Source organism: Cavia porcellus, unplaced genomic scaffold (genome assembly GCF_034190915.1).
Source record: "Cavia porcellus strain 051 isolate PalLab524CR breed Dunkin Hartley unplaced genomic scaffold, mCavPor4.1 scaffold_30, whole genome shotgun sequence".
Taxonomy (NCBI): domain Eukaryota; kingdom Metazoa; phylum Chordata; class Mammalia; order Rodentia; family Caviidae; genus Cavia; species Cavia porcellus.
Genome location: NW_026947513.1, coordinates 43,896,519 through 43,904,637, shown reverse-complemented (window position 1 = coordinate 43,904,637; position 8,119 = coordinate 43,896,519). Strand labels below are relative to the sequence as shown.

General features: G+C 33.3%; 1 pseudogene; it reads right to left on the bottom strand.

Annotated features, from left to right (window-relative positions):
* Positions 1-5,100: 5,100 nt before the first annotated feature.
* Positions 5,101-7,307, bottom strand: LOC111755191 (UDP-glucuronosyltransferase 2B17-like; annotated as a pseudogene).
* Positions 7,308-8,119: the final 812 nt, after the last annotated feature.

The following is an 8,119-nucleotide window of genomic DNA, read 5'->3' as shown; positions in this document are numbered from 1 at the left end:
CATTTCCTCCACTGTTCCACTCTGCTATCTGACTTTGGCTTATTGGTGGTGTGAATGCTACACTCGCCAGAGGTACAGCCAGTATACAGAGTAATAAGAGGAGGAATTGGATCTTTCTCTCTTCCCAATTCATACTTGCTCTTTATTGCCAGCCCAACATGCCATCCTGCTGCTTAGAGCCAACTGTGTGAGGGCTGAAATTTCTAACATTGTAAGAAATAATGTTTCCTTCCTTCATTTTGGGTATCTTGTCTGAACAATAAGAGAAAAGTAACTAGGACACTCCTATCGTCATATAAAGCAATTTGTGTTCATTATTTCATTTCAACTCCTTATTGTCCAAAATGATCTTCATATTCTGTGTATGACTGTTTCCTCTAAAGATATAATTTTTAAAAACTGTCATTTACAGATTGATCAATAATTTCAATATATTTTTCCATTCTCTACCATTCTTATTAAATAACATAATCTCAATTTTAGAAAATTTAAATGTGTAAAAAAGTATATCTAAATATTTGCCGTTCTTGGCAATATTCCCCAGCTCAGTTTTTCAGTCCAGAAATTAAATACTCAGACACCAAATCATGATTAGGCAAATTTACTGCTGCAGCATTCTGCATTGTACCCCCAGGGTGAGGTAACAAGCAGACAGAGAGGCAGCTATAGGTTTATTTTATAGCCTAATATACGAGAAGCAGCTGATCATTTTCCCCAAATCCTGAATGGAATGTTCACAATCTATTCCAATTGGCTAGATGGGGTGAAGAGAGTGTTTGAAGAGTAGCTGTACAGAGTTTCCAAGTAGAATAAATGTAGTGGGAATTGAATTTACTGGGCTATGTTCTTGGCCAAACAGATGTTTTTGATAACTGTAAAACCTGAAACCCTCATGTGAGGGGTGGGAGAGTGCAGCCTATCATGAACTGGAGTGTAAATTGGAACCACTGCAGTCTTGCTACTTTTTTAAGAGAATAAACCTGAACAAAACAGACTAAATGAATCAAAGTGGAGCAATAAAAGTAATACAGACCTTCACATCAAGACAATAGGAAAACAACAATGCCTACCTATTGTTCTCAAAACAGCTATCCATATGATCAGACATAATACTATGAAACAAAACAAACAAACAAAAAAAAACCAATCAAACCATGGGAGCATTACAGGAATTCAATACCTAATAACACAAAGTCAACAATTTCTACTATATTTTGTTATTTTCAAGATAGCTGCCCATACAATCACACACAAAAAAATCAAACCCAACAAAATGGAATTAAACCAAACCTAAAAAATGATGAAATGTTACAGGAACTCAATACAAGTTAGAAGGAAATTAACAATGGTATCCACCTCCCCATTTCAGATGTTTCCTCCCTATCACTTTCCTAATATCTACCATTCATTTTGGATTCAATTAACTCCTACAGTTTTTTTTAGTCTAGGGTGATAACATGATGTGCACCCTTATAACTTTGAATCATGTCACCCATGAACAATATCTCAAGTTCCAATTGTTTAGCTAAAAGAGCCTCAAGATCGCTCTTCTTTGTAGTTGAGTAGCTTTCCATCATATAAAATACCATATCTTTCTTATCCCTTATGTGGTTAATAGCCATGCTACTTCTAATTTTTTTTCTCATTTCTTGTCAAATGGCACATTGCTTTGTCTCCTTTGATGATCAGTCTATCAATTTCAAGTTAAATGTGTTTTTGTATACATATTGATAGACCTTATTTCTTGATTCACTCATCCTGTATTTCTTTTCGTTGGTGAATTGAGGCCATTTACATTATTAGTTACAGCTGGAATGCATGGACATATCGCTTCCATTCGATCCTCTTCCTGTTGGCCTCTCAGCTTTTCCCTCCATTCAATTGCCTGCCCTATTTGGCATCTCCCTCTATTGGTGATCCTAGATTGTGGTCATATTTATCTCTCTCTAAAATATACTTCAGAGCTCTTTGTAGGGTTGGTTTAGTGGTCATAAATTCCTTCATTTGTTCTTTATCATGGAAGTTTTTTTTTTCATAATTTTGAATGATAGTTTTTCAATACATATCAATCTGGGTTGGAAGTTGTTTTCTTTCAGGATTTGAAATACTTCATGCTCTTCTTCCCTTGACTGATTGTGTTGAGAAGTCTGTCATGATTTGGATGGGTTTCCCTTCATAGGTGATCTGTTTCTTTCTCTAACAGCTTTTAATATTCTTTTTATTTGGTGAATTTCTGTAGCTTTTACTATTATATGTCTGGGTATCAATTTATTTGGTTATTGTTAGTTGGAGATCTACATGACTTGCATATCTAAATGTGAGATCCTTTACCTATATTTGGAAAGTTATCTGCTATTTCTTCTGTAAATAGATTTTTATGTCTTTTTGTTGGTCCCTGCCTTTTCAATTACATGTATTTTTCTTATTATTCTTGCATTGTGGTATATCTTTTCATTTTATGGCATCCTCTTCAATTTCTTTTTTTAGAGTGCTATAATTTTCAATGTATAGAACTTTAGATCCCTTATTAGGTTGATTCCAAAGCATTTCATTATTTTAGATGCTATTGTGAAAAGTGTCATCCCCCTAATATTCCTCTCAGTAAGTTTTTTGTTTGTGTACAGGAATGCTAGTGATTGTCAAGTGTAGACTTTGTATGCAGCTTCACAGCTGAATTTGCTGATTTACTCTAGTAGTCTTTGATGGAGTTTTTGGGGTCTTCTATTGAGAGTATGATGTCATCTGTAAACAATCATATATTAACTTCTTCTTTTCCTAGTCTATTTCTTTTATTTTTCTATCTTGTCTAATTGCTCCAGCTACTGTTTGCAGAACTGTATTGAATATGAAAAGTGATATGTTACCTTTATACAATGGAATATTATTCAGCTATAAGAAAGATAATCTTGAGACTTTGATAGGTAAATGGAAACAACTTGAGAATATGCTGATTAGTGAAAAAACACTCTCACATTTGTAAGTATCAGAAATATAACTACACCAGTTGTCTGTTAGTTCACCATAAGATCAATTTGTGCTCTCATTATTTGATTGTATGATCATTTTTTGTAACTACATCTTATAAACTGAACAACTATTCCTAACATTACAATATGCAATATATTAACTAGTGGTTAATGGCAAAGCCAGTACTGATTTACTACTTTTTTAAAATTGTGTATTATTTGTATCCTTTTTTCTGTTTTGCTTTTTTAAAATAAAATTTAAAAATATCTTCACACAACATTTGGCCCATTTTCCATCTTAAGATAGTTTTTCCTTTTGGTTCTGCGAGGGAAATAATTACAAAAGACATGAATTTCTGGTTTCAGTGTCCTCAATTTTTGATATCTTGAGGTGGTAGTAATACTAGACTGGAAAGATAACGTATACAATTAGAGATATATGTGGAGAAGAAAGTAAATCTAATATTATACTCTAGTGGAACTGAACTAAACTCTCAGCTGACACTCCTACCTAAGAGATATATCCCCTCCATTTGTTTTCTTACTATCCATTTACATACAATTATTCAGGAAAAATAATCATAAACTAAAGGTTATTGAAGACTATGTGTAGAAAACTTTTTTTTTTATTTCTCAAATCAAATGTATCATTAGGTTACAAGATTTGATGAAGGAGACTAATTACAACAGACAAAACTTGTGAACGAGTAGAAACTTTGAAGGATGTATTTCTCAAGTGATGTGCACTGTTAAAACTCCTACAAGGAAAAATACCTTCCTTAACAATGTGCTGTGAAACTAACTAAGTTCATCATGCCTCCTATCTGCCCTAAGTCATTGGTTATATGCACACAGCTGTTTCTACATTTCATCTTATAACTTTGCTCATGAAAACCTTATTCTCCAAAATTTCAAACTGTACATTTTTTAACCCCATTTACCAAACCATTTTCAAAAATTTCTTATTTTCTTTCTCTTTAAGTTTTCCTTTTGTATTCAGCACCCAGGTTACCTTTGGGTTCCCTATTTCGCTTTTCCAGATTTTTTTTAAGTTCCATGATACTGATATCAATAATGTTTTCAATACTGATACCAATTCTGATAATTTGTTTTGTAAGTTGAACTCAGGTTATATGGAAGTATCTTTTCTTTATTTTAGCTACCTTAATGAAATGTATCTAGCTACCATTTATGGTAGCTAGTTGTTTACAACTACCTACATCTGATGTTCTTTCATATACACAAAAAGTGCAATGGATTGCATTCTCTTCAAATTGAAAATACAACGGTCTTAACTGCTTTTCTCAAATCAACATGTTGTGGCTTTATTTGCTCTCATTTTTAAAAAGATTTACAATGCAATACATGTGAAACCTAAAGTATAATTGTTATAGCAACACTGACATTTAAATCATATATTCCTAGAATAGGATTTTAATGTATGGGTAAATCAAGAAGCCAAATGTGTTTTAAAGCCAGAATGATAATCTTAGAATGACCCCGTCTGTTGCAGTGGAGTTAAATGAAATTGTCTTACTTGTAAAGCCATACACCTGGCCGGGGATTTAGCTCATTAAACTCGTGGGATAAAGACAGAGTGCTTTAGAACATATTTTGTAATATATAGGTACCACTATAACTGAAGCGGCCATTCCCACACTACTGTTGTCATTTTCCTGCTTCAAGTGTGGGCTGGACTCATATAGATTGGGTTTTCTTCCTGTTTAATTAACATGTCTGAGTGGGTTTAATTAACATGGGTCCTCCTGAATTGGACGTTTGCTTTTCTCTCTTAGAGTATCTCCCTTAAAAGTTCAAGAAAAAATCTATTTCGAAATTCAAATAAAAAAGGAGGACATAACACAAAAATTCTAGACTACATGATTTATTTCAAGTCTTTTTCAATACCTGCTTCATGTCATTTGATAGCACTTTTTAAAGTAAAATTTAAGTTTTTCTACAACTTTGCTTATGTATGCAGTGAACTCAACAATCCTATAGGGGAAAAATCTAGTTTCTAAAATCAAATCTTTGCAGAGCTTCATGATTTCTCTACTGGGTGCTGCCATCAAGTCTCTTTGCCAACCTTTTGTGGAATCTGTCCAAGGGCTGACACTATCACATTGGCTGTTGCTTCTCATTACAAATCAAGACTCTCAATGAATAGTGCAAAGAATTCTCAATGAAAATTGAAATAAAAACTTAAAGCAGTAATGTACTTACCTTATGTAGAGGATTGGCAGGTTTGCAATGGAGTCCTCTAACAATATTAAAATTTGGTACGGTAAGGTAACGTAATTCCAAGTCCCAGTAGCTTCAAATAAGCCACATGTCTGCTTTCTGCATTTGTTCATATAATGTAGTAGGTTTTCCTGTGGGAAAGAAGAAAAATATAAAACATTGAGCAATGTTCATAAACAAAGTAGAGATATGTGTGAGTCATAATTTTTTTATATTTTATGTATAGCTCAATCCTTTCTGTATGAAACACAGAATGAAAAGGGAATACTTCTGTAATATTTCCTCAGTTTATTTTCAATCATAAGCACTCAATAGAATATTGTATAATAGAGCAAGCATTCTTATTTTTTCTCTAAAGTTGCCAAAACAATAGATATAAATATTAACACATATTCTAGCTGGAAAGTCAAGTAATCCTACCATAACCAAGGAACACGTTTTTAAGAAATTGTACATCTACTGACTAGTAATAAAATCCAAGTGAGCTGTGATTGCTAAAGATTATGGCTGAAATTCTTGTTCCTGACATTGCTTTTAGTTCATATTAGTAGTGTAACATTTACAAGTTGTCGTTTACAAGTTTTTGACTCAACTCTGGGAAAATTTGAAGAAATTATAGAGACAAATGTTAATATTTATACTGATTTTGTGTCATTCTTTCTTCAACAGTAAAACATGCTAAAGTACATTACTTGTAGATCCATATTTCTACAGGTTTTAATTCTCTAAATTGGATGGTTGATAAGGACCTGTCATGGCATGTAGAATCATTAGAATATCCAAGTTATAAATTTTGATCTTAAAAAATATATTTTACAAAAGAGAAGGTATCTTTTTAGATGGTATAGAAAAAATGCAATCTCATGCAAAATAATGCTGATCTACACAAGTTTTCTCAGTGCCATTAGGTATTTTTGTTAGAAACATTTAACTTCAATCTCTTTGTTTTCATTCACAAAGATACCTAATCACTTTTATTTTGAAGGAAAAAGAAGGTAAAGTCGGTAAAAATTCCAAAATTGAATCCTGAACCTTTCCTTTGGAACTCTGTGAGCTCCGAGAATGATCTAAAAGTAATAAGCCACCGGCCATACTATAATCCCCTAATGTGCTTGTTTGTACTATATCTGTGAAGTTGAAAAATAAATTTAATTCGTAGTTCAAGATTAACCTATAAAACCAACTTTCTCTTGTTGTACATTCATTCAAGTTGATTCTAAAAGGCACAAAATAGCCAGGTGTGGTGGCTCATGCTTGTAATCCCAGCACTCTGGAGGCTGAGGTAGGAGGATCTTAGTGAGTTTGAGACCAGCCTGGGCTACAAAGTGAGCTCAAGGCCAGCCTGAACTGCATAGTGAGACCTCATCTCAAACACACACACACACACACACACACACACACACACACACACACACACAGGCACAAGGTATTAAAGACCTCCCTATGTTAATTAACAATATGACTTACCTAAAATTTCACTGTAAAGCTTGTTCCAGTTTTTCTGATTAAATATTTCAAACCAAAGGTCAAAATAAAGCATGCATATCATATTCTTGACCCTTTCCATAAAAGTCATTTCACCGCTTAAATGTGACATCAGGACAGGTATGTAAGAAGGAGGAAATGGAAGCCCTCCAGCACTTTTTTCCAGTTGGAAGCCAGGGGAGAAGCGAAGACTGTACACAAAAGGTAACTTCAGTAGCTCAGCCACCAGGTCACCACACGGAGCAGCAGGATCTGCAAGGAGGACATCAAAGTTTGATTCCTGTTGTTTTGTCAAAAAAATTTTTATTTGAAAATACAAGCATTCTCCCAAATAGCAGAATATTCCTTGAGCATCTCTTCTGCCACTGGAAAATATGACAAACAGGTATTTATTGAGCCAATATTCATCCACATAGAAATGAATTGAGTATAAAATTCTTCCAGCTGATCTCTACTGATAGATGTAGGAAATGTTTCAAATTTAATAACAAATTATGTATTAACACCAACAAAAATGAAGGTTGAAAGTATAAGAACTGTAATTTCATGCCCTCTCTGGATCAGTTTCTCTACTATGATCTTCATATTCATCCAGTGGCTGTATTCCATCGGCCATACCAAAAATTACCACAGCTCCCAATACTAGAATAAGAAAAAAAAAATGGTAAAGCAACAGAGCTGAGATCCATTTCATAGACACCTTTTTAAAATGCTTTATTTTTTTCAAATTGAGCTACTTTCTGTTGCTACCCATGTGCATATTTAGGGAGGAATTATCCAAGAAGTTAAACAGTATCTTGTAGTGGTCAAAGTACATATGGAAAGGCCAGTAAGAGCATGGGGTCTGATGGCACACAAAAAATTAAAATATAAATTATGTCAAGTTTTCTTTTACTTTTAATTTATTTAAGGAGAAATAGAAAAAGACATAAAAAGGGCACAAGTAATACAGATTTTTAAAAAAAATAAATGTTAGGAAATCTACTTAATAGATTATATATTATCATCTTAGAAAGAGTTGTTCAAGTTACAAAATTAAAGTATACAAATTGGATATTAAAACAGTGAGATTGCAAACAGTTCTGTTCAATGATCCAACAAAAATTTGGTAATATAGTTATCTCTCTTGTACACTTAAATATACATGCAACAACTATAGTAAAATCAACATGGTACTGGAATCAAAACAGAGCCGAAGATCAATGCAATAGATTAGAAGATACAACCACAACTACAAACATACTGAACCACTTTATCTTTGATATAGGGGTGAAAGAGGTTCACTGGAAGAAATACAGTCACTTTAATAAGTGGTGTTGCAAAAACTGGCTCTTCATATGCTGAAAAGTAAAACTAGACCCACGCCTATCACCATGCACTAAATTAAAATCTACATGGATCAAAGATCTGAATATTAAAACAGAAAC